The 11,387-nt window shown below is 45.0% G+C and overlaps 1 pseudogene; it reads right to left on the bottom strand.

The window, feature by feature from the left end:
- Positions 1-9,818: 9,818 nt before the first annotated feature.
- Positions 9,819-10,879, bottom strand: LOC129551946 (sodium/potassium-transporting ATPase subunit beta-3 pseudogene; annotated as a pseudogene).
- Between the last annotated feature and the right edge of the window lie 508 nt (positions 10,880-11,387).

Raw genomic sequence — 11,387 nt, 5'->3', positions numbered from 1 at the left:
AAAGATATAAGCATCTGAATGCAGAGTTCCAAAGAATAGCAAGGAGAGATAAGAAAGCCTTCCTCAGCGATCAATTCAAAGAAATAGAGGAAAACAACAGAATAAGAAAGACCAGAGATCTCTTCAAGAAAATTAGAGATACCAAGGGAATATTTCATGCAAAGATGGGCTCAATAAAGGACAGAAATGGTATGGACCTAACAGAAGCAGAAGATATTAAGAAGAGGTGGCAAGAATACACAGAAGAACTGTACAAAAAAGATCTTCACGACACAGATAATCACGATGGTGTGATCACTCACCTAGAGCCAGACATCCTGGAATGTGAAGTCAAGTGGGCCTTAGAAAGCATCACTATGAACAAAGCTAGTGGAGGTGATGGAATTCCAGTTGAGCTATTTTAAATCCTGAAAGACAATTCTGTGAAAGTGCTGCACTCAAGATGCCAGCAAATTTGGAAAACTCAGCAGTGGCCACAGGACTAGAAAAGGTCAGTCTTCATTCCAATCCCAAAGAAAGACAATGCCAAAGAATGTTCGAACTACCACACAATTGCACTCATCTCACATGCTAGTATGGAGAAGGCATTGGCAAGCCACTCCAGTACTCTTGCCTGGAGAATCCCATGGATGGAGGAGCCTGGTAGGCTGCAGTCCGTGGGGTCGCTGGGGGTCGGACGCGACTGAGCGACTTCACTTTCACTTTTCACTTTCACACATTGGAGAAGGAAATGGCAGCCCACTCCAGTGTTCTTGCCTGGAGAATCCCAGGGACGGGGGAGCCTGGTGGGCTTCCGTCCATGGGGTCGCACAGAGTCGGACACGACTTAAGTGACTTAGCAGCAGCAGCAGCAGCACACGCTAGTAAAGTCATGCTCAAAATTCTCCAAGCCAGGCTTCAGCAATATGTGAACCGTGAACTTCCAGATGTTCAAGTTGGTTTTAGAAAAGGCAGAGGCACCAGAGATCAAATTGCCAACATCCGCTGGATCATGGAGAAAGCAAGAGAGTTCCAGAAAAACATCTATTTCTGCTTCATTGACTATGCCAAAGCCTTTGACTGCGTGGATCACAATAAACTGTGGAAAATTCTGAAAGAGATGGGAATACCAGACCACCTGACCTGCCTCTTGAGAAACCTGTATGCAGGTCAGGAAGCAACAGTTAAAATTGGACATGGAACAACAGACTGGTTCCAAATAAGAAAAGGAGTACATCAAGGTTGTATATTGTCACCCTGCTTATTTAACTTATATGCAGAGTACATCATGAGAAACGCTGGGCTGGAAGAAGCACAAGCTGGAATCAAGATTGCTGGGAGAAATATCAATAACCTCAGATATGCAGATGACACCACCCTTATGGCAGAAAGTGAAGAGGAACTAAAAATCCTCTTGATGAAAGTGAAAGAGCAAAGTGAAAAGTTTGACTTAAAGCTCGACATTCAGAAAACTAAGATCATGGCATACGGTCCCATCACTTTGTGGCAAATAGATGGGGAAACAGTGGAAACAGTGTCAGACTTTATTGTTTTGGGCTCCAAAATCACTGCGGATGCTGATTGCAGCCATGAAATTAAAAGACATTTACTCCTTGGAAGGAAAGTTATGACCAACCTAGATAGCATATTAAAAAGCAGAGACATTACTTCGCCAACATAGGTCCATCTAGTCAAGTCTATGGTTTTTCCAGTGGTCATGTATGGATGTGAGAGTTGGAATGTGAAGAAAGCTGAGCGCTGAAGAATTGATGCTTTTGAACTGTGGTGCTGGAGAAGATTCTTGAGAGTCCCTTGGACCGCAAGGAGATCCAACCAGTCCATTCTAAAGATCAGTCCTGGGTTTTCACTGAAAGGACGGATGCTAAAGCTGAAACTCCAATACTTTGGCCCCCTGATGCGAAGAGCTGACTCATTGGAAAAGACTCTGATCCTGGAAGGGATTGGGGGCAGGAGGAGAAGGGGACGACAGAGGATGAGGTGGCTGGATGGCATCACCGACTCAATGGACATGAGTTTGAGTGAACTCCGGAAGTTAGTGATGGACAGGGAGGCCTGGCGTGCTGCGATTCATGAGGTCACTAAGAGTCGGACATAACTGAGCAATTGAATTGAACTGAAGGCAGTATGCAAGTACTGTTCTAGAAATTTTGTCACACTTGTACATGCCTGCCTTCCAAGGTCATACACACAAAAACACATACATTCAGAGTCATGTACACATTCACACAGTAGATGTTTCATCCAAATGTTAATTTTCACATATCTTAGTCAATTTAAATCTGTTGAAGGAGAATCCTACCATACCTATAACAATTTCTGGGAGAATGAAACTTTGAGTACAGAAGCATTTCCTAAGCACCAACTAAGCCACCAGGGCTCTACCTCATACTGTCACTCCAAAGCTCCATCACTGACACCCACATCACCATCCAGGTGGGTGCCATAATCCCCATTTACAGAAGAGAAAAGTGAGGCTCAAAATAACAGGTCCTAGATCACTCACTGCAAAGTGAGATTCCTCATTCAAACCAGATCGGTCTTGCCTTAGAGGTTATGAATTTTGGAATGGAGTGAGATAAGAAATAAATTTCAAACAGTCCTGATTCTTCATCTACAGCAGTCCTCATCTTCTTGCTCTGATCTACTCCTATCAGCTGAAGAACAATTAATTGTTCAGTAACAAAAGAACAAAAACCTCAAAGAGAATCATGTTAACCTCCATCACTGTGCAGGTCCTAAAAAAGGCAAATTAATACCCTTCCCTTCTTTGGGGAAGCTGCTTTTCTTATTAGCAAAATCATGGGGCAGAACTGTGCTTTATTAGCTTGGCTTTCATTTGCCAGAGGACAACACAGGTGAGTTCCTAAAGGAAAAATAATTCACAAAAGACACAGTGACAGTGGATGTGAGAACAGGAAGAATCAAGGGGTCGCCATCTCTCAGTCATTGTATCGATAATACTACTTCTGGATGCTATGGAAACGTCACTGTTATCATGTTAATTTCTCCAGAACGCATAAAACTAATGTCCCAGAGTTACAGACTATTCGTGACTTTCTGCTTTCTCTTCAAGTACATCGCTCAATAATTAAAATCTATTATATCCTAAAGCAAACCACTTAGCAACACCTCAGCAGACATCAGGGAAGAGAGAAATGGAATTTTGATAGTAGGTCTCCCACTAAACTGAAATGAAATCAGCTTAATGCTAATTATTTTTCACATTCAGTTTCTATATTTACCAAATGGCCTAGCTTTTGAAGTGCCAGCTGAATTAACCATTAACTTTCCCTAGCCATCAACACTCAGCTAACCCTTCAAGCCCTATTTCACACCCCATCAGCTGTTCAAGTCCCCTCACTCCAGCCCAATCATTCCCTTCACTACTTCCATGTTACTTTGGCTCATATAATTAGCATTTAATATATATATTAATGCATTAAGTGTGTATCATACATGTGCCCGGCAATAGATAGGAATTAAAAACAAAACGGTTACTAATAATAGCTGAATTCACGAATGCATACTGAGAGCAGATATTGTTCTAAGTGCTTTTGTGTATATGAAATTAGTTAGACCTTGCAAATACGACCAGTTCTACAGATGAAGCAAGCTGATTCACTTAATAACTTACTCAGGATGACTCAGATTGTAAGTGATGGAACCAGAATTTAGACCCAGACAGCCTGGCTCTACAGCCCTGGAAATTAATCACTACAACTGCCTCTCCAAGTTCACATCCCAGGGCCTCAGAATCAAAAGACCCACATGGAATCAGAAGATGACACAGAAGTGTCATATGATTAAACATATCGAGGACGGGAGACCAATACAGACTGGGAGAGTCTGGGAGGAAGGAAGGGCCAGAGGGCAGTGATATTCCAAGCCTTTGTAACAGTTTAGTAACTGACACTACACCTAGATCTAAATTTCTCCCAGGGCTGAGTAGGGTTGTGTGCCATGCTAAAGTTGCTTCAGTCATGTCCAACTCTTTGTGACCCCCTGGACTGTAGCCCGCCAGGCTCCTCTGTCCATGGCATTCTCCAAGCAAGAATACTAGAGTGGGTAGCCATATCCTCTTCCAGGAGATCTTCCCGACCCAGGATTGAACCCATGTCTCTTACATCTCCTGCACTGACAGGCAGGTTCTTTACCACTAGCGCCACCTGGAAAGCCCACAGTTGTGTGATATCCTAAAAAATAATTTTGCCTGGACACATAAGGAGTGGTAAACCAGTCCCGACCCAGGATTGAACCCATGTCTCTTACATCTCCTGCACTGACAGGCAGGTTCTTTACCACTAGCGCCACCTGGAAAGCCCACAGTTGTGTGATATCCTAAAAAATAATTTTGCCTGGACACATAAGGAGTGGTAAACCAGTCCTCCAGGGCAGAAATGGCCACAGTGGAAAGGGCAGTGGGGAGCGCTGATTTATATTTGCAGATTTCCTTTGCCAATTTCTATGGGGTGAATACTCCCACCATAGCAGATTTCAAGCTACCAACCAGACATCACTGAACTCATTTGGGATGAGATGGGTACTTTGGATGTCAAGTGCCGATTTGCGCTGGCACCAGCACACCCACTATGTGAAGTTCCTGTAGTGAGTATCAGAAGCTGAGGGAGCCAAGAATTCAGTGCGTACGGAAATACCACCCCTGACGGAGAGAGGCTGAGGGCACTCAGGAGGGAGGGAACATCTGCTCAAGCTCTGGAAGGCTGCAGCAGCCAGGATGGTACAGAAGTGTTAAGGCCCCCACAGTAAGCCAGGGGGGACAGTGAAATAAACCACAGAAACAAGGCAAGAAGCCCAGAGGAAAATAGTAGCACCAGAAGAGGGACTCAAGGTGAACACTAAGCCCAGTCAGAAGAGGAAACACCTGAGTTCAGGCAGGCACAGCCTTCAGGCAACATCCAACCAGGTCTTGAAGTCAAAATACAAAATCCAGAGTGCCTTCTCTGCCAGCTCCCCTTCTAACACATCCAAGTCCCTCCCAGTGCCTCCTTGAGGCTCTCAGAGGAGGACCCCGTGCTGACCTCCACTGCAAGGCTTTCCACAGCACACTGTAATTATCCATGGAGATGCCTCCCACTAGGCTGGGAGCCCCTGCAGGCAAATAGCATATGATGTTGGCAAGTTGACAGGCCAAATCTAGCCCACCACCTGCTTTTATAGGGTAGAGAAGCCAAGAATGGTCTTCGCATCTTTAAATGGTTGGGAGAAAAAAATCAAAAGAAAAATAATAATTTATTATTTAATACATGTAAATTATGTGAAATGCCAATTTCAGTATCCATAAACAAAGTTTTATTGTAACACAGCCATGTCCTTCATTAACGTATTTCACACTACCATACGGCCCATAAAACCTAAAATGCTTACTTTCTGGTCCTTCACAGAAAAGTTTGCCAACTCTCAGCATGTAACATGCCATGAGAAAGGAAACATTGAATCAATGCTTGATTAATGATTATCTGACCCTAGATACATCCCCAGCCATTTTTAATATCTCATAACTATCCAGACTTTCCTAGTTGGAGGACCCTGCTCACCCAGCAACCAGCTTTGTTTTCTAGCTCCCCCAAGCATTCTGCTACTAGTGAGAACCCAAATGAATCTTCCCAGATCGGTTGGTTCCAATCTGTCTGTATAAGGATTTCCAAATCTGTACTTCTGTGGAATTTGACTAGGAGTTCTATTTAAAAAAAAAAAAAAAATCCACAACAAAATTAGCTCAATAAATGTTGAGCTACAAACCGGTGCTGTGACAACCTAGAGGGGTGGGATGGGGTGGGAGGTGGGAGGGAGGTTCAAGAGGGAGGAGACATGTGTATATACCTGTGGCTGATTCATACTGATGTATGGCAGAAACCAGTGTAACACCACTTCCCAAGTGGTGTTAGTGGTAAAGAATCCGCCTGCCAATACAGGGGACATGAGGCATGGGTTTGATCCCTGGGTTGGGAAGATCTCCTGGAGAAGGAAACGGCAACCCACTCCAGTATTCTTAGATGAAAAATACCATGGACAGGGAAGCTTGGCGGGCTATATACAAGGTCGCAAAGAGTTGGACACAACTAAGCACAGATACACCCAAAAATAAATATAAAAATAAATAAATGTTGAGCTAAACATGCTTCTTCAGCACAGAATTCCACACAGCTTTTAAGATACTGATGTTCCTTGTGAAATTTCAAGCAACATTTCCCAAATATTTGCCCTTTGAAATCTTTTTGTTGGCAACTGTTACTCAAAGTCCACTCTGGGAATCCAATTCTAAAGACAGTAGAGATCTGACAAATATATTGTCATCAAGGCCACATGGAGAACTCATTGTTTTTTATGGTATATCCCTAGATATGGACACACTTCTGTTTTTAACATTTATCTATTTATTTACTGTCGCACTGGATCTTAGTTGCAGCACACAGGATCTCTGATATTAAATCAGTTGCAGCATGTGGATCTTTAGTTGCAGCATGCAAACTCTTAGTTGTGGCATGTGGGATCTAGTTCCCTGACCAGGGATCCAACCTGAGCCCCCTGCATTGGCAGCACAGTCTTAGCCACTCCACCACCAGGAAAGTCCTGCAAACTCACTGTCCCAACCCAAGTTATTTGGCTTAGCCATGACCACCACTCCCTGTCTTTAGCTGTGGGTAGCATAAACTACCTGGGAGCCACAGCCCACATCACCCTGGAGAGAGCAGTCACTGCTCCACTGCCCAAAGATCCTGCCACCGCTGTCACCTGCAATGCTAACTCCCTCCACTCATATTAGAAGGTGCTAATATCACCTTCTCGGCAAGTCAGTTCATTTCAGTTGCTCAGTTGTGTCCAACTCTTTGCAACCCCATGGACTGCAGCATGCCAGGCTTCCCTGTCCATCACCAACTCCTGGAGTTTACTCAAACTCATGTCCATTGAGTCGGTGATGCCATCCAGCCATCTCATCCTCTGTTGTCCCCTTCTCCTGCCTTCAATCTTTCCCAGCATCAGGGTCTTTTCAAATGAGTCAGTTCTTCACATCATGTGGCCAAAGCATTGAAGTTTCAGCTTCAGTATCAGTCTTTCCAATGAATATTCAGGACTGATTTCCTTTAGGATGGACTGCTTGGATCTCCTTGCTGTCCAAGGGACTCTCAAGAGTCTTCTCCAACACCACAGTTCAAAAGCATCAATTCTTCAGTGCTCAGCAATGGCAACCCACTCCAGTACTCTTGCCTGGAAAATCCCATGGATGGAGGAGCCTGGTAGGCTGCAGTCCAAGGGGTCTCAAGGAGTCGGACATGACTGAGCGACTTCCCTTTCACTTTTCACTTTCATGCTTTGGAGAAGGAAATGGCAACCCACTCCAGTGTTCTTGCCTGGAGAATCCCAGAGATGGTGGAGCCTGGTGGGCTGCCGTCTATGGGGTCGCAGGGAGTCGGACACAACTGAAGCGACAGCAGCAGCAGCAGCAGCAGCTTTCTTCACCGTGCAACTCTCACATCCATACATGACTACTGGAAAAACCATAGCTTTGACTAGACGGACCTTTGTTGGCAAGGTCTCTACTTTTTAATATGCTGTCTAGGTTGGCCATAACTTTTCTTTCAAGGAGCAAGCATCTTTTAATTTCATGGCTGCAGTCACCATCTGCAGTGATTTTGGAGTCCAAAAAAATAAAGTCTGTCACTGTTTCCATTCTCAGCAAGCCACCCTATTTAAAATTACAATCTCTCCCCACCCAAGATTCTGGGGTTTTCCTTAACCTATTTTTTCCCCTAACACTTATTTTCTTCTAACAAGTTATATAATTTACTTCTTTACTGTGTAAGTTCCATGAAGCAGAGACTTTTTATTTATCCCCAGTGTGTTCCAAGCACCTAGAGGAGTGTCTGACACATCGCAGATACTCAATAACTATTTGTTGAAGGACTAACTGAGTGAATAAATGGTTACAGCCTCTGACTCCCCCTCCAGTGTTGTACCCACTGGCTTTGCATCCAGGATCTAAGAGATAACAAGGGAGGGGCCAGATTGTGAAATGGTAAGAAGATTTGCTTTCACTCTGAGATGGGGAAACATTAGAAGGTTTTGACCACAGGAGAGAGATGCTGGGAAGTGAATCTAGTAATTCAGATAAGAGATGATGGTGGCTTAGAACAGGAAGAAGGAGTGGAAGTGATGAGAAGTGGTGATAGCCTACTATAACTTAAAGGAACAGGCAGCTGAATTTGTTGGCAGGGAAGATGTAGTGTAAGGGTGGAGGGGGGAGAGTCAAGGATGACTTCAAAATTTTTGGCCTAAGCAACTGGAAAGACAGAATTGCCAAAAACAGAGATTAAAAATAAAAACTGCAGGTGAAGTAAGTTTGGAGGAAGCAAGGGCAGGCTCCTACTGTACTCAGAATAAACCCAAATGCATAACCACAGCCTCCAGGTCCCTGCATGATCTGGCTTCTACCCACCTGTCCAACTTCATCTCACACCAACCACACTCCCTATCTTTCATCTTTCACAGTGCTCCAGGCACACCAGCCTCCTTCACTGCCTTGAACAAGCCAAACTGCCTGCCACTTGAGGATCTCTTTGTATGCTGTTCTCTCCACCTAAAACACAACCCCACTCTCCGTCACCACTCCACCTTCCTGCTTTAATCTTTCAGGTCTCAACTTACAAGTCACCTCCTCAGGTGGGAACTCTTGCCTGACTTCCCATTCAAGAGTTTATTTCCTCTGCAGCACCTACACATCTGTCCATCTTTTTTTGTTGTTTACCTAGATGGTGATTGCAGCCATGAAATTAAAAGACGCTTACTCCTTGGAAGGCAAGTAATGACCAACCTAGATAGCATATTAAAAAGCAGAGACATTACTTTGCCAACAAAGGTCCATCTAGTCAAGGCTATGGTTTTTCCAGTGGTCATGTATGGATGTGAGAGTTGGACTATAAACAAAGCTGAGCGCAGAAGAATTGATGCTTTTGAACTGTGGTGTTGCAGAAGACTCCTGAGAGTCCCTTGGACTGCAAGGAGATCCAACCAGTCCATTCTAAAGGAGATCAGTCCTGAGTGTTCATTGGAAGGACTGATGTTGAAGCTGAAACTCCAATACTTTGGCCACCTGATGCAAAGAGCTGACTCACTGGAAAAGACTCTGATCCTGGGAGGGACTGGGGCTGGGAGGAGAAGGGGATGACAGAGGATCAGATGGCTGGATGGCATCACCAACTCAATGGACATGGGTTCGGGTGAACTCCAGGAGTTGGTGATGGACAGGGAGGTCTGGCATGCTGTGGTTCATGGGGTTGCAAAGAGTTGGACACAACTGAGTGACTGAACTGAACACTTTTATTTTCCTTTTTCCTCCTCACATACAGAACTTTTCCACACGTTGAATTTCTTGCAGCTATAAAGTCATTCAATATTGGTCAGGTACCATTTTATCCCCTAAAACTTTGCTGGCTTCAAAATATGACAGTTAACCAGTGTTATATCTATAAAATATTTACATAGCACAGAACATTTAAGCTTTAGACACTTGGCAATTAAACCACATAAAAACTGGACAAGACACACCCAACCTACATGTTCAGAATCAGGTGTTCACAGTCCCTATCTGGTACATGGCTCAAAAGGCAGCAGAGGTAACAGGCAGTTACTTAGAAGGACATGGACCACTATTATCTGGAAGCACATTATGTTATCCCAGTGTCATGTACCACTCCACCTTTCTCCAAGGCGGTCTCGTAATTCTGGAATGGCAGGTCCCACTGATACAAAATGAAGACAGACAACACAGTGTTTACCCTGTGGAGACATCCTAACTCCTACTATGCATGTGTGGTGATCTTGAATGCAACTCGTCCTAAAAACTTGTCACGGTCATTCTGGATTTTTCGGTTGGGTGATCCATCAACCTTGCACTCAACCATTACTTCTTTTACATCACCATCACTACCAAAGCTGAGCTGGATGGCAACTAGTGGCTGCAGGTAGCTCCCATACAGTTTTTTTCCATAATATGGAAAATATTTTAAATCTATCATTCCATTGGGAGACTAAGTGGGTTGAACTCCAGTGCTTTCCCTCTTTCCAATATAGTCTATCCTTGGTTCTCCTTGAGGCTTTAATCCAATTTTTCTGTTCATTTTCACAAGAATACAAGGGTTTCTTGCTTGGTAGCCAAACATGGGATCATCCACACCACTGCAAGCTTCAAGTAAGGCAAGAGGAAACTGACAAGCAGTGTATTCTAGACCCTTCTGCTCAAAAGTTTCCACTGGTACAATCTGTGAGCTTCTTCTGTTCTTCTAAGCCATATGGCTTTAGAAATATCTTAAGGTCATCAATGTACCCTTGATAGGATTCTGAGTCAGACAGGCTGAATGAAAAATCCAACACTGACACTGGTTTTGGAAAAACCGTTAAGTCCTGGACTAGTAACCTGGTCACAATATTTTGGAACCTCATCGTTCAGAGTCTGAAGCATGGCCCACATTGTAAATGAAAAGAGTGCAGCCAGGAACCCATAAAAGACTAGGTAGAAGAGCAAGATCAAACCCCAGCTCTTGGCGGTGCACCCCAGGAACTCTCCGGTGGTCCAGTTGCAGATGACAAGCTTCCACTCAGCCTGGCTCTGGTTGAAGTCCTCATGGTGTGTGTGTCGACTGCTAGGGGAGCGGAGGCCGCGCGAGTGGAAGCGGCGAGGAGCGCAGAGGCGCGTTACGGCTCGGCGACGGAACGCTGGCTGCAGGGAGCACTCAAGCCGTCTGCGCTGCGCCGCGCCGCGCCGGGCTGGGCTGCCACTCTGATGGTGGGAGCCTGAGATCTCCCATCTTTCTTTATTTAACTTGACTACATCTTGTCTTCTCCACCAGTTTATGAGGTCCATGGCAGCAAGGACATGACTGTCTTGGTCACAACTGCATACCAAGTGCCTCAGTTCAGTCCAGTTCAGTTCAGTCGCTCAGTCGTGTCCGACTCTCTGCGACCCCTGAATCACAGCACTCCAGGCCTCCCTGTCCATCACCAACTCCCGGAGTTCACTCAAACTCATGCCCATTGAGTCGGTGATACCATCCAGCCATCTCATTCTCTGTCGTCCCCGTATCCTCCTGTCCCCAACCCCTCCCAGCATCAGAGCCTTTTCCAGTGAGTCAACTCCTCGCATGAGGTGGCCAAAGTATTGGAGTTTCAGCTTTAGCATCAGTCCTTCCAGTGAACACCCAGGATTGATCTCCTTTAGAATGGACTGGTTGGATCTCCTTGCAGTCCAAGGGACTCTGCTGCTGCTACTGCTGCTAAGTCACTTCAGTCGTGTCCGACTCTGTGTGACCCCATAGACGGAAGCCCATCAGGCTCCCCTGTCCCTGGGATTCTCCAGGCAAGAACACTGGAGT

This window comes from Moschus berezovskii, chromosome 3 (assembly GCF_049115385.1).
Source record: "Moschus berezovskii isolate FMDL1 chromosome 3, NW_MosBer_1.0, whole genome shotgun sequence".
In the NCBI taxonomy this organism is placed as follows: Eukaryota; Metazoa; Chordata; class Mammalia; order Artiodactyla; family Moschidae; genus Moschus; species Moschus berezovskii.
Note: the sequence above shows the minus strand (reverse complement) of the source record. Positions and strands in the feature narration are given on the sequence as shown.